This window comes from Dendrobates tinctorius, unplaced genomic scaffold, assembly GCF_039654945.1.
Source record: "Dendrobates tinctorius isolate UK_male_01 unplaced genomic scaffold, ASM3965494v1 ptg000098l, whole genome shotgun sequence".
Lineage (NCBI taxonomy): Eukaryota > Metazoa > Chordata > Amphibia > Anura > Dendrobatidae > Dendrobates > Dendrobates tinctorius.
In genome coordinates this window covers 36505001-36531137 of record NW_027361766.1, presented here as the reverse complement: position 1 = coordinate 36531137, position 26137 = coordinate 36505001, and positions in this window count along the sequence as shown.

Below are 26137 nucleotides of genomic sequence, written 5' to 3'. Positions count from 1 at the left end.
CACTGTACGACCACAACAAAGATGGCTGCGGCGTTTCATTGCCTGGCAGACAATCCCTGCATCGTGGTTGGGTCTCTGAAATCCGCCAAAAAAGCTGGGTGGAGACCCGAGTTCCCACCGAGTAATCCCGGAAATACTCAGTGCTTGCCGAGTACACCAAGTACCATGATACTCGTGCGAGTAATGAGTAGTGGCAAACACGTTTGCAAATCACTAGATACTACACTGGCAACCTATTAGCCATAGGTAAGTGTTCACATTAATCAGTCAGGTCAGGGACCCATTCAATGAGATCACCTTGACGTTGGTGAACGGGCTCACATTTTTTTGCCAAATTTTGTGCTAAGTATCTCATGTGTTTTTCCTAAATTTCAAAAGCCATTACGCTATTCACACTTCTTGTATTTCACAATTATATTCCTTAATGCAATTGAGTGCAACCATTATAAATCAATAATAATAATAATAATTTCCTAATTTTGATATGTAAGCTGTTTTTTGGTATGCACCTGTTCAGACTAGTTCTAGATGTGCCGTCAGTTTTCTGTAATTTGTTTGCTAGCTTTCTGACTGAGCACTCTGCCCTTAACCATGCTGTGATTTTAATTCCATCCAATCACATTGGGTTCCGACCTCCCTATAAATACAGGTTTTACCAAGTTATTAGCAATAGGTAAGTGTTCACACTAGGCAGTCAGGTCAGGGACCCGTTCAATGAGATCACCTTGACGTTGGTGAATGGGCTCACAATTTTTGGCCAAATTTTCTGCTAAGTATCTCATGTGTTTTTCCTAAATTTCAAAAGCCATTACACTATTTACACTTCTTGTATTTCACATTGATATGCCTTAATGCAATTGAGTGCAACCATTTCCTAATTTTGATATGTAAGCTGTTTTTTGTATGCACCTGTTCAGACTAGTGCAGGGAAGGTGACCTGACAGATGGACTTGTCAGAATGGAGAAGGAAATGTTTGCACAGTTTAGATAGGTGTCAGTTACTACAGTGGGGAAACAGCTAGGAAAATGTAGTGGACGTGCAGTACCTTGGGTTGACCATTAGAGGGCAGGGAGGAATGTGAGCAAAGGAGTTGACATCAGCTTAGGGCTTAGGAAACCGTTGGTCATGGGGGGCGGAGTTACAGGGAACTGGGAAAGGTATAAATTTGAAGGAGGGTTCCAGAAAGTTCCAGTCCCCAGGGGGAGCTCCAGTGACAGGAGGACTACGACAGTTTGTGCACTGTGACGAGAACCAAACTAGGGGGACTGAGGAGAGAGAACGTCAGGGGGGTGGTCCTGACAGGAAGAACCACAGTATAGACGAGGCACGGGGTGGAGGACACCGTATTTGGAAGAATGAAGCTGACCAATAAAATGCTGATGGTGTACGGATCTAAGGCGGCCACAGTGACTGAGCTGACAGAATCGTCACAGAGTGAAAAAGGGGCAGTACATATAAATACGTCCCTGGTGTAAAGTACGGTGTGTGAAGCGGCCCTGGACAAGGAGAGCCGTGAGAAAGAGATATTGCGGTGTGCTGTGAGGGCCGTCAGTCGGATGGTGGAAAACAAACTTGGACCTGTTGCACCCGAAACTTGCCTCATCGTGTGTCTGTACGTCACTGCGCGGTATACAGAGGGACCACTCACCAGCTCGGCTCACCGACCATACACTTGGCGTAGTCGGCAGGATCAACACCGCTAATACAAGATCTTCTGCGGCAGGCCTGCCCTAAAGGATGGAGAAAGACTTGGACAACGCTGCTTGGATTACAAATGCCTGTGGATTACAAATTACCTACCTGTGGATTACAATTTGGGAGCGCTGTGGCGTATCTGCGTCACCAGCAGAAGATCCGGGGAGGTACCAGGACTGGTGCAAGATGGCGGTGATGCTTTAGTGCAGAGAAGAGATCCAGGTGTTTGCTGTAGTTCTCAATGGACTGGGGCCCCCTCCTACGTACCCCGGGGACCAGCGCTGTGTCACGGGAGGCCGATGCTCCCTCATACTAGACTCTGACAAGTGGGTGTAAAGGCCTGCCAATGCCTCACCCAGCAGAGAGAGTGGCACAGAGCAAAAGTTTGGCTGCGGCTGTCTGGTGCCATTCGAGTGCTGCCCACCGGACGGTATGAGATGCTGCAGGTGTCGAGGCATCGGCCGCCTGGAGTGGCAATGGCGGCGGGATATCGAGCTCCACCAGAAAGTGACATCTTCTGAGACACGAGCAGGCAGCAGGATGGTGAGCTGGGAAGCGGAGGCCTGTGCGGAATCAGCAGGAGCGGCCACCCAGAATAATGGTGGAGAATCTGCCCGCGGAGCCCCAAAGCCTGGAGGCTAGCCCCGTCGGACGGCAGGGTGAAAAGTAGAATCTGTGGAAGGAGCCGCGTGATGACGTAACGGAGGCCACGGCGCCGGGGAAGGTGAGAGATCCTCCTACCCCCCACCATTCGGCTGCAGCACGCGGCAGCCTGTGTACCCAAGAGGCCGATCACAGAAGGCCCTTCCCTCTATACTGAAGTGAGCGGGGCCTCCATTCCAAGTCCTGAACCACCCCGCCCGGAGACACCACGCACGGTGCCGCCGGAGCGGAGCCTGATCCCAGAGGGTGCTATTGCACTTCCCCTGCCACCAGCGTCCTCATTTGTCAAATCGGTCACTACTCCGGCCCCGGCTGAAACGTCAAGTGCGGCCTACTCGGCGGCCATGGTTATGCCGGTACTGGAACCAGCTGCATCCTATTTGGCCGACCCTGTAACCCAGCCTACCGAGAACACGGCTGTTCCCATCCGCCATTCGGCCCCAGCGGCTGCTGGGCCGCAGAAACCATCGGCTGCCTCTGCCCTGCCCTCTTCTTCGGTGGAGCCCCGCCCATCGGACTCTAGAGCCTGCACTGTACCCTCCGTTTGGGTTGCGGAGGTTATTAAGGAGGTTATTAAGCGGAAGAAGACACGGGAGCAAGCAATCTGGAAACAGCTTCATAAAAAGGGAGAGGCAGGTATGGCGGCTAAGAGATCGAAGGGACGGCTGGTGTACACCAACGTTGCAAAGGGTTACGGTTTCATCCAAGATAAGACTGGTCAAAAGGTTTATGTTAATGTGGCCTTCATACGTCACGGCCGGGCTCTGAAGGAGGGGGACTTAGTATCAGATTATAAAGAATACTGCCCCGCGGATATTATGCGGTGGCAGTACTGGCGGAGCCCCGTAAAGAGGACTGTTGCGGACACTCCTTACATCCCGGGGGCTCCACGGCTGTGGGACCCCTTGCTGCCGGCCACTAGGAAGTGGTTTGGACTTTCGAAGTTTCGTTGAAATGTTTTGTAAAATCACAAGGACAGTTTGCGTCCGAGTTAAAAAAAAAAGAGGTTTAATATAGAAGTTTTTTTTTTTTTTTGTTATTTGTTGTATTAAGCCTGGCAAAGCGGGGATGTCAAGAAGAGGGAGTGTCCTTGTCCAAGGAAGGGGGGGAAGGAGAACATGTGATGTTTTATTGTTATATGTTGGTTTTAAAAGCAAAATAAAATGAAAAAAAAATATATAAAAAATGGGTACTTGTGCTATTATAAAGTTGTTTGATGTATAATATGCAAAAGTAAAATGCAACAGGTCCGGGTAAGGGAAGGTCTGAGAGACCAACGGGAAGTGTGAGATCCGAAGAGGGGTCTATGTGTGAAGAGGATATGGGAGACCGAGACGCTGACCATGACATGTAATTGAAAGAAGGGTACAAGAGGTGGAAGATGTGAAGAAGACAGCCGTCCTAGGTCAGATCCCCGACACCACGGACACCCCTGAAGAAGAAAGAAAGATGCCGGCAATGATCTGGCATGTGTGAGGCCTCGATCATGGCGTACCAGACAGTGGAAGGTAACAGAAGGGGAGAGTAGGGGAAGGTACATGCCATAGAGAGAATATGGGTGTACCTAGCCCAGATTGAAAGACGTTGTCATGTGGCGTGCGGGCTGGTGAGTAGCAGTAGGCTACTCAGAGCATGGTGCTCCCTGTATGGTTCGGCCCCCGCAGGTAGTGGGTTTGGCCCAACAACTGGTCCGACAACAGAGTGTTGGTGAAGCTTCAGAACGACGAAGGCAGGGATTACGATTATCAAGGACGACAATAGACAAAGGAACGAGGAGTGTAGGGAAGGTGACCTGACTGATGGACTTGTCAGAATGGAGAAGGAAAGGTTTGCACAGTTTAGATAGGTGTCAGTTACTACAGTGGGGAAACAGCTAGGAAAGTGTAGTGGACGTGCAGTACCTTGGGTTGACCATTAGAGGGCAGGGAGGAGTGTGAGCAAAGGACTTGACATCAGCTTAGGGCTTAGGAAACCGTTGGTCATGGGGGGCGGAGTTACAGGGAACTGGGAAAGGTATAAATTTGAAGGAGGGTTCCAGAAAGTTCCAGTCCCCAGGGGGAGCTCCAGTGACAGGAGGACTACGACAGTTTGTGCACTGTGACGAGAACCAAACTAGGGGGACTGAGGAGAGAGAATGTCAGGGGGGTGGTCCTGACAGGAAGAACCGCAGTATAGACGAGGCATGGGGTGGAGGACACCGTATTTGGAATTACGAAGCTGACCAGTAAAGTGCTGATGGTGTACGGGCCTAAGGTGGCCACAGTGACTGAGCTGACAGAATCGTCACAGAGTGAAAAAGGGGCGGTACGTATAAATACGTCCCTGGTGTAAAGTACCGTGTGTGAAGCGGCCCTAGACACGGAGGGCCGTGAGAAAGTGATATTGCGGTGTGCTGTGAGGGCTGTCAGTCGGACGGTGGAAAATAAACTTGGACCTGTTGCACCCGAAACTTGCCTCATCGTGTGTCTGTACGTCACTGCGCGGTATACAGAGGGACCACCCCCCAGCTCGGCCCACCGACCCTACACTAGTTTTAGATGTGTTGTCAGTTTTCTGTAATTTGTACACCATCTGACTGATATACAACTGCCTAACTAGCTGAAATCTTGACGTTGGCAGTGGCAGCATCAGGAGCACCCTCTCTGCACTGTTATAGTGTCAAAATGGCACTAAAACAAGATGTCTGCTATTTATATAAAGCGGGACATGTGATTTCAGCAGCCAATGACATAAGCCGTTGTGTCAGGACATTGTGGGTGTTTCCTGCGCCCTGATTGGCTAGCCGCAATGTGCACCACACATGAAGATAGGAAAAATAAAATGACTGCTGTGCTGTGCTTACAAGAATGCTACGTCTATGGGCTCTGAAAAGTTTCTCCCCTCATCAAACACGTGCCAAACGCTCATAATACAATATCATTATCGTTGCTAAAGTGCTGATAATATTTTTGTGGCAACGCAAATTTTTTTCCCGCAGTTTTACAGAATGTTACCGATCTTTACCGATTTTATAAAATTTTGCTCGAGTTTCTGATTACGAATCTGAATGTGCCATATTCATGCTGAAATTCGCTCATCACTAGTAATAAGCAACAAATTACCACAAGCAAATAAATCAGATAGCATATGTAAAGATGTAGAAGTCTATAATATCATTGCCGCATACATAATACAATACCATAACTCATCTATATACCGTAATTAATGAACCTTACAATAAACGCACGTCGAGGTGTTCACACATCCCTATCATTTAACATGGCCATAGGTAATCAATGTTTCTGATGACTTTCACATTATGTAATTATATCTATGATCCTGATGTCATTATGGTGGCATAGATACAGGTATATCTATATATGGCTCCATTTCATATCAGTGTATTTACATTCTAAGGTTTATTTTATCGATGTGAACCATGTATTATTTATGCAGCAATGATATTGTAGAATATTCCATCTTTACATATGCTTAGCACTACCAACACCCTACTAGTCAGTAAAGGCGCGAAGGAAAAAGAGTATTTTATGCCAATTAATACTTTTATTTCAATCAAAATATATATAGAGCAAAAAAAAAATGACAGAATAAAATCTGCCAAAGCAGGAGTAATGGGGAAACCACAATTAAACATAAAGAACCAGTAGTTAAATTCTCCAGTATGATTGCCTCCAATGCAATGGAAGAGTTATGAATGTGGCTAAGAACATCATATATACAGCCATAAGAATTTGGGCTAAAACATGCCTAGCAATTATAAGATAACCACAACTCAGAATAATGCTTCCAAACGACCATGTAATAGTGCAACAAGGGCTTAATGTAATTAATAGAAAAGTAAAGTGCTGTAGTAGGGCCAATGATTTAGACACCTATGAGTGCCACAATAAAGAAAATACTGTGCAATTACTTACTGGTAATTTCAAGTGAAGGTAGCCCTGCCTGCCACCCCTACGTGCATTTCACATGTGTCTCTACATATGCTCTCTGATTTATTTGTTTGTGATCGTTTTTTTGCATACTACAATATGGATTAACAGGACACTTTAGATACAGAAGCTTCTATTATTTAATATGACTTTTCTCTTAGGGCTCACAATGTCTGTCTTCTTTCTGATCAAAGCTTTCTATGTGTAACTTTTTTGTAACTTTGTCATTACTATCTTGTATTTTCGGTATCGTGCATTCAATAAATTAATCACTATTTTGTTCATGTTCTGCTCCTTCCATATTGCTATAGATTACTATTTTGTTTGGGAAGGGATCATTTAGTATTGAGGAATTCCTTGTGCTGATAATTTGTAGATTAGCGTTACTCACATGTATAGTTATATTATGTTCACATGTTAGTTGTGTGCAGCGGGTTCAAGAAATTAGACCGCACCAGAAGAAGTCAGCTGTGGCACACAGCCGGCATCTGGCCGTGCTGTAACAGCAGTGACTAGAGCAATCTCTGTTTATTGCTGTCTAACTGTTTAAATGCCACTTTCAGTTACTGACAGTGTCATTTAAATAGTATGGAGTGCATATGCACCAGCTTTCATTGGTGACCCATGATGCAAACATGAGTGGGGGAAAGGGTTGTAATGGCAGTTGGAGGCTTGCTAAAGTCAATCAAATCTGCCATAATAGTCCTCCTGTGAAGCTCAATATGTATTTTGCATATGTATAAGAAGACGGATATATCGCTCGCAATTCCCCTTTGTGCAATGTGAATTGTGCAATGTGAATTGTGCAATCCATTAATGATATTAATGTTGTGTGCTGCTTGAGAGTAGGGAAAGTGAGAATTATTGTTTAGGATTGATCCAGTGTGGGAGAGGGTTAAGATAAAGGAACAGAGACAGTTTCCAGTCTGGAAGTTAGAAAGGGCCCAGAGTGTGTAGATAGAAATCCTAAGGTTTGATGTGAGCAGCGCCTCATGATGTGGGTGTCCTTAACGAGCAAGAGCAAGAGGTAGAAGTGACCAAAAGAAAAAAGTGATCGATCAGAGACAGGTTCTGTGGTAGGCAGCTTAGCAGTATGGCCCAGAGTTCATAACTCACAAAGTTAACTGGTCTAGACGGGGCAGAGTACGTAAGATGAAGAGATTGCCCTGGTCAGAAGTTCCAGAGAGTCAGGGACAGAGAAGATAAGTTTCGGCTGTACTGGAACATAGTTCACATTATGCGTTAGTTCATTTAGTTTTTTATTTATTAACAATTTGTGGGATATATTTTTTTAAAGGGAAACTGTCACCCATTTTTAGTGATATCATGTAAAGATACTGTATCATTCAATTGTGTGTCACATAAGGATTCTATTAGGACTTTTGATCTTCCCTGACCCCGCACCTTTGATGCATAAATACCTTTTTTATCTTGGTTGAGATATATGTAAATCGCTGCGGTCCGGTCCGATGGGTGGGGCTTATTTGCCTTCTCCTCCCTCCTCGGCTTGCTGAAAGTAACTTCATCTGTGAACTTCACAGATGCGGTAGTTTTTCCACGCTTGCGCATTGAAAAGGCCTCCGGCACTTGCGCAGTATGCTTTGCCCAACTGTGGACAGAGCATATAATCGGTACTGCGCATGCGCTGGTATTTTTCAGCGCAATCTATGCCTTGGAAGTCTTCACATGCAGGACACTCTTCCTGGACGCCGGATGCATGCTGAAAAATACCGGCGCATGTGCAGTACCGATTATATGCTTTTCCCACAGTTGAGCTCAAGCACCGGAGGCCTTTTCAATGTGAAAGCGCGGAAACACTACGTGAACGCAGGAAAAAAAATGAAGAAATGTAGAGCAAGACAGGGAGGGAGGGAGAAGGCGAATAAGCCCCGCCCATGGGACCAGTCCACGGTGATTTACAAACATCTCAACCAAGGTAAAAAAAGGTATTTATGCATCAAAGGGGTCAGGGGCATAGTGGCTCAGTGGATAGCATTGCAGCCTTGCAGCGCTGGGGTCCTGGGTTCAAATCTGCAAGGAGTTTGTATGTTTGTATGTTCTCCCCGTGTTTGTGTGGGTTTCCTCCGGGTACTCCGGTTTCCTCCCACATTCCAAAGACATACTGATAGGGAATTTAGATTGTGAGTCCCATCGGGGGTCAGTGATGATAATGTGTGCAAACTGTAAAGCGCTGCGGAATATGTTAGCGCTATATAAAAATAATTATTATCCATTATTAATCAAAAGTCCTAATAGAATCCTTATGTGACACACAATTGAATGATATTTTTATATGAAATCACTGAAAATGGGTGACAGATTCCCTTTAAGGGTGATTGCTCAATTCATATTAATATAACATACTGTATATGCTGTGATATTGATGCACAGCAGCAAAATATATAGAGTTAATAATGATAGCTACAACGATTTTAACATAATGTCTCCTATATTGGCATTTGTTTTCCTATTGCATGATGATCCTCCTCTGCTGACTTCCTCATCGCTTCCATCCTCGGTCGCGTCTCCATGATGCCTCCCTGCGAGTGTGACCGGGAGCTCTGCTCATGTGACCTACGTGAGCGGACCTCCTGAGTCATGTGCACATGGCTTCCCCATGACGCTTCTGGGGATGGGACCAGTGGGAGGTTATCATCACTCACATGCGCCAATGATGCCAAGACTTATTAAGTCTAGCGAAATATGATTGAAAACTGTGTCCTGTATAATACATGCTCCAGTTCCATATTAACCACGTCCCCTGGAAGAAGGCAAGCGCCGAAATGCACGTAGGAAAATCTGATGACATGTTTCAAACTTGTGTAAATGTTTACCTTTATGTCTATCTCCACCTCTTCTTATTGCACTTGCACTTTACTCTAACCAGGGCTCTGCAGCCCACGAATGATTAAATCCAAGCTGCACAGCCAGCATTGACTTGACTTAGTGCTAACTGTATATTTGATAGCCTCCAGCAAACAACATGTTGTAACCCCTTAAATGCAGTTGCACTTTACTCTATATGATAACTATATGTGCTTAGATTTTGCCTGCTATATATACATCCTATGTACTTTACGTTATGTAATACTAATTTGATTTACTACTTGAGTATACAGCTGATTATTATTATTCAGGACTATACATATTATTATGTAATTGTTATGTCTGGAGAAAACTTCAACTTGTGCATTTGATTAATCCATCGACCTCCCTTGTTTTGACATTTCCCATTGATTGGTTCAGCCTGTGTATTATATATTTTATGATTATTGTTTAAATCAAATTTTGCATTTTTAAAATAATCTTCTAATATGGTCTTATTGCATCAATTCTTTATATGATCTATTCATTAAATGTGCATGACCCAGAGTCCAATACCATTGTTATGCTTCATAGTTTGTTCAACATTGGCAAATAAATGTATATATTCAATATAAAGTGCAGTGCTTACTTACAAAAATAATAAATGCTGTCACCTTCACCCTACCCCTATACATGTTTTGCAAACAGCTTCTTCAAAAGGTCATTGTTATACAATTGTATTGCAGTATATAGGACAACAATCATTGGTTTTGAACGTGATTTGTAAAAGGGCTAAAAAAAATATTAAGACATGGAAAAAAAAAGTTTGCAAAAATATGAAAAAATAAAAATTTTAATAATACCCTTTTCACCTGTTTATAAAGAAATATCACGTTATGTTACCGTTACGGTATTTTTGGTCCTTGCTCGCCCCTTAAAAATATACAATAAAATGCAATCCAAATGTTCTAAAAAGTGAAAAAGAAAAAAGTATCAATAAAAATGTTACTTTGCCATAAAAACAAATCCTCCTGTTATGAATGAGTCACCATAGGAGGCAAAAACAGAAATACTAGCTAAGTCCAGAAAACCAGAGAAGTTGGCAGCTATCGGATTGCAGACCCCTGAACCTATCAACAACAACTAGCAGTAGCCGTGGGGGGTTCCTACGGTGCCCTAGACCCCTCGATCACAGCCGGAGAACTACATAGCCTAAAGACAGAAAGGGAAATCTAAACTGCCCCAGAGCAGACCCAAAGCAATAGGCAGCCCCCAACATATAATGACGGTGAAGCAAGATGAAAAAACACTCACACAGATAGAAAGATAGGCTGAGCAAATGATGGGGCTCAAGCTAACTAGATAGGACAGGATAGAAAAGCTGCTGTCTTTAATCCGCCAAAACCCTATCAAAACAAGAGCCAACAGCTGATAGGGAAAAAAAGCCCAGAAGACGCTAGGCTTCAAAAAGACTATATCAGTACTCAGGTATTTTCTGAAGACAGAGCAAAAAAGAATTCAGCTCACCCCAGCAAGGAATGGCAGAAATCAAGGAAAACAATGCAAAACAAAACCAAAACACAAATGCAAAAAGTAGAGCAGAAAACTTAGCTTTTGAGGAGCAGGAATCAGACTGGTCTCCTAGAATCCCTCAGAGAGATCACCAGCAAGGCAGAAGGGCGTCGGCTGCCTTATATCCAGTCAGTAATTCCCGTCACCCAGTCATCATCATCCTGCCCAGGTGCTTGGTAATCAGCCTCACTACCTTCCTTCACCAGAAGAGGGAGTTCATCAGACCTCAATGGTGAAGGGGAAAATGAACTCACAACAGTACCTCCCCCTTGAGGAGGGGTCACCGAACCCTCATCCACGCCACCAGGGTGATCAGGGTGAGCCCGATGAAAGGCACGCACCAATCTTTTGGCATGAATATCAGAGGCAGAGACCCAGGAATTATCCTCCTGACCATAACCCTTCCACTTAACCAAATACTGGAGTCTCCGTCTAGCCAGATGGGAATCCAGTATCTTCTCTACCTCATATTCCATGTTACCTTCAACCAATACAGGGTCTGGAGGTGCCACCCCAGGAACTACTGGTTCAACAAACCTCTTCAACAAGGACTTATGAAACACATTATGGATTTTAAATGTAACAGGAAGAGCCAAACGAAAAGAGACCGGATTAATAATCTCCAAAATCTTGTAAGGTCCAATAAATCTAGGCTTAAACTTAGGAGAAGCCACCTTCATAGCGATATTTTTTTATGATAACCAAACCATATCACCAACCTTAAACTGGGGACCAATGGTCCTATGTCGGTTGGAAAACCGCTGGGCCTTTTCCTGGGAGAGAGATAACTTATCCACCACTTGGTCCCAGTGCATTCTCTCCACCACAGTGTCAACACCTGGGCAGGCAGAAGGCTCCACCTGCCCTGAACAAAATCGAGGATGAAACCCAAAGTTACAAAAAAAAGGTGACATCAAAGTGGCAGAACTAGCTCTATTATTTAAAGCAAATTCGGCCAAGGGCAAAAATGAAACCCAATCATCCTGATCAGCGGAAATAAAACATCTCAAATACAACTCCAAAGTCTGGTTTGTTCTCTCCGTCTGCCCATTGGTCTGAGGGTGAAAAGCAGAGGAGAAGGACAACTGAATTCCCAGCTTGGAACAGAAAGTCCTCCAAAATCTAGACACAAACTGAACTCCTCTGTCAGATACAATGTTCTCAGGAATCCCGTGCAAGCGAACCACCTGTTGCAAAAACAGGGGCACCAACTCAGAGGAAGATGGCAACTTAGGGAGTGGTACAAGATGAACCATCTTAGAGAACCTATCACAAATCACCCAAATAACAGTCATTCTCTGAGAGACAGGCATATCAGAGATGAAATCCATTGAAATATGGGTCCATCGCCTCCTGGGAACCGGCAAAGGCATCAACAACCCACTAGAGCGAGAACAAGGTTTAGATCGGGAGCAAGTCCCACAGGACTACACAAAATTCCTGACATCACGAGACAAGGCGGGCCACCAAAAAGACCGACTCACCAGATCTCTAGTACCAAAAATACCTGGATGACCAACCAATGCAGAGCAATGAACTTCAGACATCACTCTCTTCTTCCACTGGTCAGGAACATACAACTTTCCACTGGGACAACGCTCAGGTTTGTCCTCCTGGAACTTTTCCAGAGCACGTCTCAAATCGGGCGAGATGGCAGAAAGAACTACCCCTTCGCCTAAGATGGTAGCAGGCTTGGTCACCACAGGAGAATCAGCAAAGAAGCTCCTAGAGAGAACGTCAGCCTTGACATTCTTAGTGCCCAGAAGAAAAGAGACCACAAAATCAAAACGTGTAAAAAACAAGGCCCACCTAGCCTGTCTAGGGTTCAAGTGTTTGGCCGACTCCAGGTAAATCAAATTCTTGTGGTCAGTGAGGACCACGACTTGATGTTTAGCTCCCTCCAACCAATGTCTCCACTCCTCAAATGCCCATTTCATGGCTAACAGTTCCTGATTCCCCACATCATAGTTACGTTCAGATGGAGAGAACTTTCGGGAAAAGAAAGCACAGGGATTCATTTTAGATGTTACAGGATCCTTTTGGGACAAAACAGCTCCTGCACCAATCTCAGAAGCGTCCACCTCTACGTGGAACGGGAGTGAGACATCAGGTTGCTGCAAAACCGGGGCAGAAGTGAATCTTCGCTTCAGCTCCTGAAAGGAAGAAACAGCCTCCGGAGACCAATTCAACACATCAGCACCCTTCTTAGTCAGATTAGTCAATGGCTTGGCAATACTAGAAAATTTTGCTATAAATTTCCGATAAAAATTAGCAAAACCCAAAAACTTCTGGAGGGCCTTCAAAGAAGTGGGCTGAACCCAATCATAAATGGCCTGTACCTTGGCCGGGTCCATTTCAATAGTTGACGGAGACAAAATAAATCCCAAAAAAGAAATCCTCTGTACCCCAAAAAGGCATTTCGATCCTTTGACATACCGGGAATTCTCCCTCAAGATCCGGAACACAGTCCGAACATGTTCCACATGAGAATCCCAATCCTTGGAGAAGATCAAAATATCTTCCAGATAGATAATCAAAAATTTATCCACAAACTCTCGGAAAATATCGTTCATGAAGCACTGGAAGACAGAAGGGGCATTAGTGAGCCCAAAAGGCATCACCAGGTACTCAAAATGTCCCTCCGGAGTATTAAACGCCGTCTTCCATTCATCCCCATGCTTAATGCGGATAATATTATACGCCCCCCTGAGGTCAAGCTTGGTAAACCAGCAAGCACCTTTAACTCTGGAGAATAGATCCAAAATCAGGGGTAACGGATACTGATATTTAATAGTAATTTTGTTGAGGGCACGATAATCAATACAAGGCCTTAATGAACCATCCTTTTTGGCCACGAAAAAAAAACCAGCACCTAAGGGTGAAGAGGATGGTCTAATATGACCCTTCTCCAACGCCTCCTTAATATAGGATCGTATAGCCTCGTGCTCGGGTACAGATAAATTGAAGAGCAGACCCTTGGGAAATTTACACCCCGGGCTCAGTTCAATTGCACAGTCATAACTCCTATGAGGAGGCAAAGACGCAGACTCATTCTCACTAAATACATCATAAAAATCTGCCAAAAAGTCAGGAACATCATGCGACTGAGGAGAGGTGGAAAAAAATGGAGCCTCACCAAGGGCACACTGACAACCCCAACTCACCACAGACACAGATTTCCAATCCAAAACTGGATAATGAATTTGCAACCAGGGAAACCTCAGAACAATGGTATCATGCAAATTATGCAACACCAAAAATCTGCAATTTTCTTGATGGTCTGGGGTGACCCGCATTACCACCTGGGTCCAAAACTGAGGTTTATTTTTTGCCAAAGGAGTAGCATCAATCCCCCTCAAAGGGATAGGCGTCCGCAGAGGTGTCATAAGAAATCCACAACGTTTAGCAAAATCCAAGTCCATTATGTTCAGGGCTGCTCCCGAATCCACAAAAGCCTTGGCGGAAAATGTGGACAGGGAGCAGATCAGAGTGATTGCCAGAAGAAACTTAGGTTGAACACCACCCACAGAAAACGTGTGTGCAAAACGTTTCTCTCGTTTAGGACAGACAGAAATAATATGCGAGGCATCTCCACAAAAAAACACAGCTTATTATGCCTTCTGAACTCCTGACGTTGCTCCCTGGACAAAACTCTATCACATTGCATAGGTTCAGACATTTGTTCAACAGGTGGCAACACCTCTCGTGCAGTCCTGCGTTCACGTAAACGCCGATCAACCTGAATGGCTAATGACATAGAATCGTCAAGACCAGAGGGAACAAGAAATCCCACCATAGTATCTTTTACGGCTTCTGACAAACCCTTCCGAAAGAGAGCTGCCAAGGCATTATCATTCCAGGTAGTAAGGACCGCCCACTTTTGGAATTTTTGACAGTACAATTCTGCAGAATTTCAACCCTGGCTCAATGCCAACAGGGTCTTTTCAGCCTGATCAATAGCATTAAGTTCGTCATACAACAACACCAAGGCGTGAAAAAATGCGTTCACATTAGTCAGAATAGGATCATCTGGTTTCAAAGAAAACGCCCAATCCTGGGGATCGCCATGCAGCAAAGAGATGACAATTTTAACCTGCTGCGCGGAGCTCCCTGACGAGATAGGCTTCAAGGCAAAAAATAATTTACAATTATTTTTGAAATTCAAAAATTTAGACCGATCCCCAAAAAACACATCAGGAGTAGGAATCTTTGGTTCAGCAGCATGTGAATGAGCAAGGTAGGCGGAAATTCCCCGCACTTCCGCAGCGAGCTGCTCCACACAATCAGACAATTGCTTTATCTCCATTGAGAGAAAAAAAAATTCACCCTACAGCCTCAGAGATATAGAGGAAAAAATATACACACTTTTTTTTTTTTTACAATTCTTTCCTGCTATTGAGTACCCTAGGATCTGCGGTATGGCTGGTGATTCTGTTATGAATGAGTCACCATAGGAGGCAAAAACAGAAATACTAGCTAAGTCCAGAAAACCAAAGAAGTTGGCAGCTATCGGATTGCAGACCCCTGAACCTATCAACAACAACTAGCAGTAGCCGAGGGGGGTTCCTACGGTGCCCTAGACCCCTCGATCACAGCCGGAGAACTACATAGCCTAAAGACAGAAAGGGAAATCTAAACTGCCCCAGAGCAGACCCCAAAGCAATAGGCAGCCCCCAACATATAATGACGGTGAAGCAAGATGAAAAAACACTCACACAGATAGAAAGATAGGCTGAGCAAATGATGGGGCTCAAGCTAACTAGATAGAACAGGATAGAAAAGCTGCTGTCTTTAATCCGCCAAAACCCTATCAAAACAAGAGCCAACAGCTGATAGGGAAAAAAGCCCTGAAGACGCTAGGCTTCAAAAAGACTATATCAGTACTCAGGTATTTTCTGAAGACAGAGCAAAAAGGAATTCAGCTCACCCCAGCAGGGAATGGCAGAAATCAAGGAAAACAATGCAAAACAAAACCAAAACACAAATGCATAAAGTAGAGTAGAAAACTTAGCTTTTGAGGAGCAAGAATCAGACTGGTCTCCTAGAATCCCTCAGAGAGATCACCAGCAAAGCAGAAGGGCGTCGGCTGCCTTATATCCAGTCAGTAATTCCCGTCACCCAGTCATCATCATCCTGCCCAGGTGCTTGGTAATCAGCCTCACTACCTTCCTTCACCAGAAGAGGGAGTTCATCAGACCTCAATGGTGAAGGGGAAAATGAACTCACAACATCCTCCCATATCTCCATCAATAAAAAAATAAAAACTTTATCTTTTTGTTACAAAATTTCACATTTTTTTCACCACTTAAGAAAAAGAAAACATACATGTCTGATTTCACCATAATCCTTGATGTGATGAATCTTGTCAACCTAGTCATCTTTAGAGTACAATGAACACCGTCAAAATAAAATCTAAAAAAAAAAAAAATTGTTGGAATCAATTTTCTTTTACCCTTTCACACCTTTTTGATAAAATGGGAGCACATAAACGATAAATCACCGGGGAATTAAGGGGTTAAAAGTAGTGTTGAGCGATACCGTCCGATACTTAAAAGTATCATATCGGATGGTATCGGCCGATCTAAAAAAAATATCGGGTATCGCCGATTCCGATACCGGAAGTCCCATTCAAGTCTATGGGACTTCCGGTATTGGAATAAGAAAAACCCTATTTTTGCCTTGTACAGCCTCTCTGGGGTCTGTACGGGCCTTTCGGGGGGCTGTGCCGGCCTGGCAGGGGGTCTGTGCAGGCTCCGGTGGTCTGTGCCGGCCTGCCGGGGGGCTGTGCCGGCCTGCAGGTGGTCTGTGCAGGCTCCGGTGGTCTGTGCCGGCCTGGCGGTGGTCTGTGCAGGCTCCGGTGGTCTGTGCCGGCCTGCCGGGGGGCTGTGCCGGCCTGCCGGTGGTCTGTGCAGGCTCCGGGGGTCTGTGCAGGCATCGGCCGATGGGACTACAAGTCCCATCGGGCGATGCCTGCTACCATGACAGTGATTGACACATTAGCCAATGATGGGACAGTAGTAGTCCCATCATCCGGCTAATGTGTTGAATGTGAAAAAAAAAAAAAAAATTTACATGCTACATACACATACAACATGCATACTACATATATACTACATGTAACATACATACTACATACATGCTACATACTAAATGCATGCTACATACATGCTACATACATACTACATACATAATACATATATACTACATATATACACATGCATGCAACATACATACTACATATATACTACATGTAACATACATACTACATATATACTACATGTAACATACATACTACATACATGCTACATACTACATGCATGCTACATACTACATACATGCTACATACATACTACATACATAATACATATATACTACATGCATGCAACATGCATACTACATATATACTATATATACTACATGTAACATACATACTACATGCTACATACATGCAACATACACACTACATGCTACATACATGCTACATACATGCAACATACATACTACATACATGCTACATGCTACATACATGCAACATACATACTACATACATGCTACATACATGCTACATACATACTACATACATACTACATACATACCACATGCATGCAACATGCATACTACATATATACTACATGCATGCAACATACATATATACTACATACAATACATACATACAGTGGGGAAAAAAAGTATTTAGTCAGTCAGCAATAGTGCAAGTTCCACCACTTAAAAAGATGAGAGGCGTCTGTAATTTACATCATAGGTAGACCTCAACTATGGGAGACAAACTGAGAAAAAAAAATCCAGACAATCACATTGTCTGTTTTTTTTTCATTTTATTTGCATATTATGGTGGAAAATAAGTATTTGGTCAGAAACAAAATTTCATCTCAATACTTTGTGATATATCCTTTGTTGGCAATGACAGAGGTCAAACGTTTTCTGTAAGTCTTCACAAGGTTGCCACACACTGTTGTTGGTATGTTGGCCCATTCCTCCATGCAGATCTCCTCTAGAGCAGTGATGTTTTTGGCTTTTCGCTTGGCAACATGGACTTTCAACTCCCTCCAAAGGTTTTCTATAGGGTTGAGATCTGGAGACTGGCTAGGTCACTCCAGGACCTTGAAATGCTTCTTACGAAGCCACTCCTTCGTTGCCCTGGCGGTGTGCTTTGGATCATTGTCATGTTGAAAGACCCAGCCACATTTCATCTTCAATGCCCTTGCTGATGGAAGGAGGTTTGCACTCAAAATCTCACGATACATGGCCCCATTCATTCTTTCATGTTCCCGGATCAGTCGTCCTGGCCCCTTTGCAGAGAAACAGCCCCAAAGCATGATGTTTCCACCACCATGCTTTACAGTAGGTATGGTGTTTGATGGATGCAACTCAGTATTCTTTTTCCTTCAAACACGACAAGTTGTGTTTCTACCAAACAGTTCCAGTTTGGTTTCATCAGACCATAGGACATTCTCCCAAAACTCCTCTGGATCATCCAAGTGCTCTCTAGCAAACTTCAGACGGGCCCGAACATGTACAGGCTTAAGCAGTGGGACACGTCTGGCACTGCAGGATCTGAGTCCATGGTGGCATAGTGTGTTACTTATGGTAGGCCTTGTTACATTGGTCCCAGCTCTCTGCAGTTCATTCACTAGGTCCCCCCGCGTGGTTCTGGGATTTTTGCTCACCGTTCTTGTGATCATTCTGACCCCACGGGGTGGGATTTTGCGTGGAGCACCAGATCGAGGGAGATTATCAGTGGTCTTGTATGTCTTCCATTTTCTAATTATTGCTCCCACAGTTGATTTCTTCACTCCAAGCTGGTTGGCTATTGCAGATTCAGTCTTCCCAGCCTGGTGCAGGGCTACAATTTTGTTTCTGGTGTCCTTTGACAGCTCTTTGGTCTTCACCATAGTGGAGTTTGGAGTCAGACTGTTTGAGGGTGTGCACAGGTGTCTTTTTATACTGATAACAAGTTTAAACAGGTGCCATTACTACAGGTAATGAGTGGAGGAAAGAGGAGACTCTTAAATAAGAAGTTACAGGTCTGTGAGAGCCAGAAATCTTGATTGCTTGTTTCTGACCAAATACTTATTTTCCACCATAATATGCAAATAAAATGAAAAAAAAACAGACAATGTGATTTTCTGGATTTTTTTTTCTCAGTTTGTCTCCCATAGTTGAGGTCTACCTATGATGTAAATTACAGATGCCTCTCATCTTTTTAAGTGGTGGAACTTGCACTATTGCTGACTGACTAAATACTTTTTTTCCCCACTGTATAGACATACAGTACATATAACATAGAGTACATACTTACCGTCACTTGTCACTTTGATCCCCGAAGCCATTGTCACCTGAGGGATAAATATCAAAATTAAAAAACACCAATATACTTACCCCAATCCGCAGAAGTCCACGAGGGTCCCACGTCCATCTTGCGTGGAGAACAGCAGCATCAGCTGATGCTACCGTTCTCTACCAGCTCCAGGAATACAATGACGGAAGGTAGGTATCCTTCCGCACTGTATTCCTCCACCACTGTAAAAAAAAAAAAGTCCCTAGTCTCACTTTATGCCATTGCTGCATGGGAATATATCTTGACTTCAGCAAAGCATTTGACAAAGTCTCTCATACAATCCTTATTGAAAAAATGACTAAGTATGGAATGGACAAGGCAACTGTTAGATGGATTCATAACTGGCTTAGTGATCGGACCCAAAGAGTGGTCATAAATGGCTGCACATCCAGTTGGAAGAATGTCTCAAGTGGGGTACCACAGGGCTCTGTCCTGGGCCCGGTATTGTTCAACATCTTTATCAACGATTTAGATGAAGGAATTGAGGGTAAACTGATTAAATTTGCTGATGACACAAAGCTAGGAGGGATAGCTAATACTAGAGAAAAGAGAGAGAGGATTCAAAAAGATTTAAATAAACTGGAGAAGTGGGCAGCAACTAACAGAATGGTTTTTAACAGGGAGAAATGCAAAGTACTACATCTGGGCAATAAAAATGAAAAAAGCATATATAGAATGGGAGGAATAGGGCTAAGTGACAGTACATGTGAAAAAGACGGTATACTAATAGATCACAGACTGAATATGAGTCAACAGTATGATGCAGCAGCAAAAAAGGCAAATGCAATTCTAGGATGTATTAACAGAAGCATACAGTCTAGATCACGTGAAGTCATTATTTCCCTGTACTCCTCTTTGGTCAGACCTCATCTGGAATATTGTGTCCAGTTTTGGGCACCACATTTTAAAAAAGACATCAACAAACTGGAGCAAGTTCAGAAAAGAGCGACCAGAATGGTGACCTGTCTGCAAACCCTGTCTTATGAGGAAAGGTTGCAGGATTTGGGAATGTTTAGTTTGCAAAAGAGAAGACTGAGAGGAGACTTAATAGCTGTCTACAAGTATCTAAAGGGCTGTCACATTGTAGAAGGATCAACTTTATTCTCATTTGCACAAGGAAAGACTAGAAGCAATGGGATGAAACTGAATGGGAGGAGACACAGATTAGATATTAGAAAAAACTTTTTGACAGTTAGAGTGATCAATGAGTGGAACAGGCTGCCACGAGAAGTGGTGAGTTCTCCTTCAATGGAAGTCTTCAAACAGAGGCTGGACAGACATCTGACTGGGATGATTTAGCGAATCCTGCTTTGAGCAGGGGGTTGGACCAGATGGCCCAGGAGGTCCCTTCCAACTCTATGATTCTATGATTCTATGATTCTATGATTCTATGTATGTTGCATGTATGTAGCATGTAGTGTGTATGTTGCATGTATGTAGCATGTATGTAGTATTGTTCTGTCCCCACTTAATGGCGATTAAAGGTATGCAGACATGTAAGTGAGAGAAGTTCCTACCTTTGTGTATCCAATAAGCGAGGCAGACATGACCCTTAGCAGCTTCTCAGATAAGCATACACGCGTTGTGATGAAGAACAATGTTGGTTTATTCCGTAGATAACGATCCAAACATTACACTGAGTCTCTTGCATGGAGCTTGTCTCTGGAGTCGCTACTTGCGGGTCAAAAGACTTTGCTTCCTCAGCTCATGAGGGAGAACAGTTCTCTCAGGTAAGATGTCTGCCGATGACTGAGCAAACAGGAAGAGAAGAGGCTGAAGAGAAGCCCCTCCCCATAGGCTGAACAAGGAAAGACCGAGGAACTAAATGGTCTGGCCAGTAGATGGCAGCAGAGACAAGCGAAAAAACATAAATACATTTCTTTAACTAGAAACATGCATGGAACAGCACACTCCCCGTCTGGAATTCACTATGGGGATTCCACTATTGTCCATAATAATAATAAACCTAAAAGAAAGGGCATGTTAAATGCAACAATTAAAGTTCAAAAAATCAGAAAAACGGCAAAACTTCGGGTGCAGAACGCTCATCCCGTAGTGGCGCTCTCGATAGGCAGTAAGAGGACGAGTTCATGGATTGGCCTCGCAAAGATCTTCGTCTCACCCTTCCTAAAGACCCTCAGCTCCACCTTCCGCACGTTGCCGTCCTGGCTAGGCAGTGTCCTGGTAACAAGTCCCAGAGGCCAGTCAGTCCTTTCATGATGATGACGGATCAGTAAGACTGTAACGTGGTGTTTGTTGGGAATGATGAGAGGATTTTGCTCTGTGACACCGAAACGAGCCTGGCTTAAACGACTGCCAACCCTCAGTAAGCCGAAGCTGTCCATTACTGGGTTTAAATTGGCGAGGGGGCTTCTTAATGGAATCTGCTGTTTGTTATTTAAGCACTTCCATTCGGTGGCGAATTCGCTCTGTTGGAGGTGGCGTATAATGAGGGACTCACTACGGGAGATGTCCTCAGCAGAAAGAGGTCTGTGGCATACATGCCAGCGATGACAGTCCTTGTCTTTAAAGTCTGCACGATAACATCTGGCGATGTGCACTAACCTGGCAACAGTCCTGACGAGTCTTAACCAGCTGGAGAAACGTTCAAAACGTTGGCAGCCGAGGTTGGATGTTTTCTCAGCACTGGTGGTCAGGGTATGGACTTCAGTTCGGACATCTGGATCGTTGTCTGGATCTAGGATGCTGAAGTCTTCCTGGACACCTTCTTCTGACCGTCTCAGCAGGAACTCTGGACCTGTAAGCCAAGAAGAGTTAACGAAAGAAGATATAGACATGGGTCTGGTTGCAAGATCTGCTGGATTCAGCTCCGATGGTACGTAACGCCATTGTTCCGGTTTGGAGGATCTCCTGATCCTTTCGATGCGGTTACTGACATACACGTAGAATCGTCTCGATGTATTGTAGATGTAACCCAAAACGACCTTGCTGTCGGTGTAGAATTGGACCTCATCTATTTCGATACACAGTTCTTGTAGTATGAAGTCAGCAATTTCCACTGCCAAGACGGCTCCACAGAGTTCGAGTCTGGGGATGGTGTGGTCGGGCTTCGGGGCTAGCTTCGCCTTGCCGAACACCAATCCGACGTAGCTTTGCCCGCTGGCGTCCATCACCTTCAGGTATGCAACCGCCGCTATGGCTTCTGTGGAGGCGTCTGAAAAGACGTGGAGTTCTTTCCTTCCGCTAGAGGCAAGGGAGATTTTGGTGTAGCATCTCGGGATGTGAATATTGTTCAATCCGCACAACGACTGTTTCCAAGTTTCCCATTTTTTCTCTTTGTCGGAGGGGAGCGGGGTATCCCAATCCTTGACAGTTTCAGATAGTTGTCTCAACAAGGATTTGCCTTGTATGGCGATGGGCGCCACGAACCCCAGCGGGTCAAATAAGCTGTTCACTATGGAGAGGACACCACGTTTTGTGAACGGTTTGTCCGAGCAATTCACTTGAAACCCGAAGGAGTCGGCTGCGAGATCCCATCTGATGCCTAGGCTCCTCTGCACGGGTGGGCTGTCTAGCCCCAAGTCAATGTCCTTGAATCCAGGGGCGTGATCACCCGAATCAAAGGCTCTCATTACGGTCGGGCTGTTTGAAGCGATTTTATGAAGCCTGAGCCTTGCCTGGGCCAGCATACCTTGGGTCCTCTTGAGCAAATCAATGGCTGCTTCTTCAGTGGGCAGTGATTTGAGCCCGTCGTCTACATAGAAGTCTCTTTCAACGAAGTCTCTTGCGTCTGTGCCATACTCAGACTCTCCCTCTGATGCGGTCCTTCGGAGACCGTAGGTTGCTACTGCGGGTGAAGGGCTGTTCCCGAAGACATGGACTCTCATACGGTATTCCACCATCTCTTTGTTGGTGTCGTTGTCCTTGAACCACAGGAATCTGAGGAAGTTCCGGTGGTCCTCCCTGACTAGGAAACAGTGGAACATCTGTTCGATATCGGCAGTGATGGCGACGAGTTCTTTCCTGAACCTCAGCAACACTCCTACTAAGTTGTTCGTCAGGTTGGGACCTGTGAGGAGGACATCGTTGAGTGATACGCCTCCATGTTTGGCGCTGGAGTCAAAGACAACCCTGATTTGGTTCGGTTTCCGTGGGTGGTAGACACCAAATGAAGGCAGATACCAGCACTCTTCGTTCTTCTTCACGGGAGGAGCGGGTTCCGCGTGGTTGTTGCGAAATATTCTGTCCATAAAGGCGACAATGTGCTCCCTCATTTCAGGTTTGTGGTTCATTGAACGTTGAAGAGAGTTGAATCTGTTCAGAGCTTGGTCTCGGTTGTTTGGCAGTCTTACCCTGGTGGATCGGAAGGGTAATGGAGAGACCCAGTGGTCGGTTTTGTCCTTAGAGAACTCACGGTCCATTATGTCGATGAATTCTCTGTCCTCCACTGACAAGGCTACTTTATCGTCGTCCTTGGTGATGTGAAAGACTGATCTTCCCAAGTTGTCGGTACGCAGAGAAGAAGCGATGTCAGGCAGCTGTATTGAGTCTGGGGGCTTCTCTTTCACTTCATAGTGATGAGGACATGGCCTTAGGCAGGTTGTGCGTCCGTCTCCATGGACGTAGGTCCTGAAGGAGTCGATTTCTGATCGATCAACGCACACGTTTCCTATGACTACCCATCCGAGGTCCAGTCTCTGGGCGTATGGTGCGTAGTCAGGTCCGTTGCACTGTTGTCGCACCTTGTGTACCCTCAGGTTGTCTCTGCCGAGCAGGAGTAGAATCTCCGCGTTGTTGTCCATAGGTGGGATGACGCTTGCGAGGTGCTTCAGGTGCGGCTGATGAAGTACAGCTTCTGGGGTAGGAATTTCACTCCTATGGCTGGGTATTTGGTTACATTCAACTAGCGTTGGCAGAGGTATTTCAGTCTTCCCGTTGATAGGAGAAGCGATGAATCCCTGGGCTCTTCTGCCGCTAGTCTCTATGCGGCCTGAGCAGGTGTTCAAGGTGTAGGGCTCTGATGGTCCACTAATTCCGAAGGCTTCAAAGAATTTGGCTCCTGCCAGGGACCGGTTGCTTTGGTCATCTATGATGGCATACACCTTCATTGCCTTTTCTGGATGTCCTTCGGGGTAAACCTTGATGAGGCATATTCGGGCGCAACATTTCTCCATGCGGCCCTCTCCACATACTTCTGAGCATGAGCAGGAGACAGTTGTGGCGGTGTCGGTCTGATTCTGTGGCTCCCCGCCATGACTTGGAGCGGGAGCAGTGGTGACTGCAGCCGGTGTGTCTCTAGCTATTCGGGTTGAGTGCATGGCTGAAACATGCTTTTCGCTGTGGCACTCCCCACACTTGACTGTGGATTTGCAGTCCTTGGCCATGTGCTCAAGTGATGCGCAGCATTTGAAGCAAACCCCGAGCTCTGTGAGGATCTCCTTGCGCTCCTGTAGGGTTTTGGATCTAAACCCTTTGCACTTGGTCAACGAGTGTGGCTTCTTGTGGATGGGACATTCACGATTAAAGGATTTATCTCGTGTTGAGACGATGTTCTGTTCGTCTGTGGGCGTTGCAGGTGACGGTAGCTCGGTCTTCCTAACGCTCACAGCTCTCTTAGTGTCTCTGCGTTTGTATGTGGTGTTTTCATACCTTGGCGCAGGAGTTGGTGCGGCTGTCGAAGCGTTGGACTCTAGGAAGTCGAGGCTGGGGTCATTCCTCATCTGGGCCTGTTCATCGATGAACCTGCAGAAGTGGATGAATGGAGGGAAGGTAACGTCGTTCACTCCTTTGTATCTTGATACTGACATTGCCCACTTTTCCTGCAGGCTGTATGGCAGCTTCACCACGATCGGGTTTACTCCATGGGCTGAATCCAGATAGCACAGCCCAGACAGACGAGGGTCTCTTTTGGCGAGCTCCAGCTCCATTAGCAGGTCACTTAGGTCTTGCAGCTTGTGGACGTCTTTAAGGTTGATCTTTTGGAAATCCTGCAGTCTCTTGAATAGGGTTTTCTCTATTGCCTCTGCGCTGCCAAAGGTGCGTTCCAGCCTTTGCCATGCGGCAGCGAGACCTGCTTCTGCTTGTCCCACGTGGACCGCTCTGAGGCTCCTGACGCGGGTTGAAGAGCTTGGACCTAACCACTTTATCAGGAGGTCAAGTTCCTGTTCTTCAGTTAGGTTGAGATTGGCGATGGCTACCTTAAAGGTTGCTTTCCAGGCCCTGTAGCTCTCTGCACGATCATCAAACTTCGTAAGACTGGTGTTGATTAGCTCTCTGCTCACCATGAACCTGGCGAACTCGGACATATCCAACTTCTCACCACTCGTTGCCACGACGACTCGTGATGCCCCTGGGGCGTATGGGCCGCCTGGTGTGAATGGATGAGCTGTTCCCGGATAGAACGATGTTGCTGCAGGGTTGAGCTGTGGTTTAGCCCTTGAAGAATCTGACGAATACCGCTTGAGCTGTGAAGGTGGGTCAGGAAACACTTGGTTGCCATCTTGTGGTGGTGACTGTGTTTGAGAAGGTATCTCTGGGTGACTGTCATTAATTAGCTCAGGTGCCTTCGAGGGTACTGGCACCTCTGGAAGTACGTTGGAGGTTTTGGTGTTGTCGACTTGGACGGTACTGTAGACCGGGGTTGCTACCGGTAGCTGGTTTAGTACATAGTCTTTCGTGCGATTGACTGGATCGTCTGATTCCAGTGGTGGCAAGTTAGCTGCATCAGGACCTTGGATCAACGCCTGCTCAAGTAGTCTCACTTTAGCTAGTGCGACCTCCTCTTCCATCTGTGACCGAAGAATCTTCAGCTGAGCCTCCGCTTCTGCTTCTGCTCTCTTGGCTTCCACTTCTGCCCTTTTTGCTTCCACTTCTGCCCTTTTTGCTTCCACTTCTGCCCTTTTTGCTTCCATGTCTGCTTCTGCCCTTTTTGCCTCTGCCTTAGCTTCTCTCTCAGTGAAAGAACGTCTCACTCTGCTTTCCTCTGCCTTTATGCGGCCCTCTAGTATCCTGTCGCTCATGGTTGAACTTCTTGAGGACGATGCCCTGGATGACCGAGAGGAACGTTTAGATGAGGTCGATCGGTGTGACCTGGTTTCTTGCAGGTGAGAGATACGGTGTTCAGCCTTGTTTATGGCATGTTGGACCTTGGCG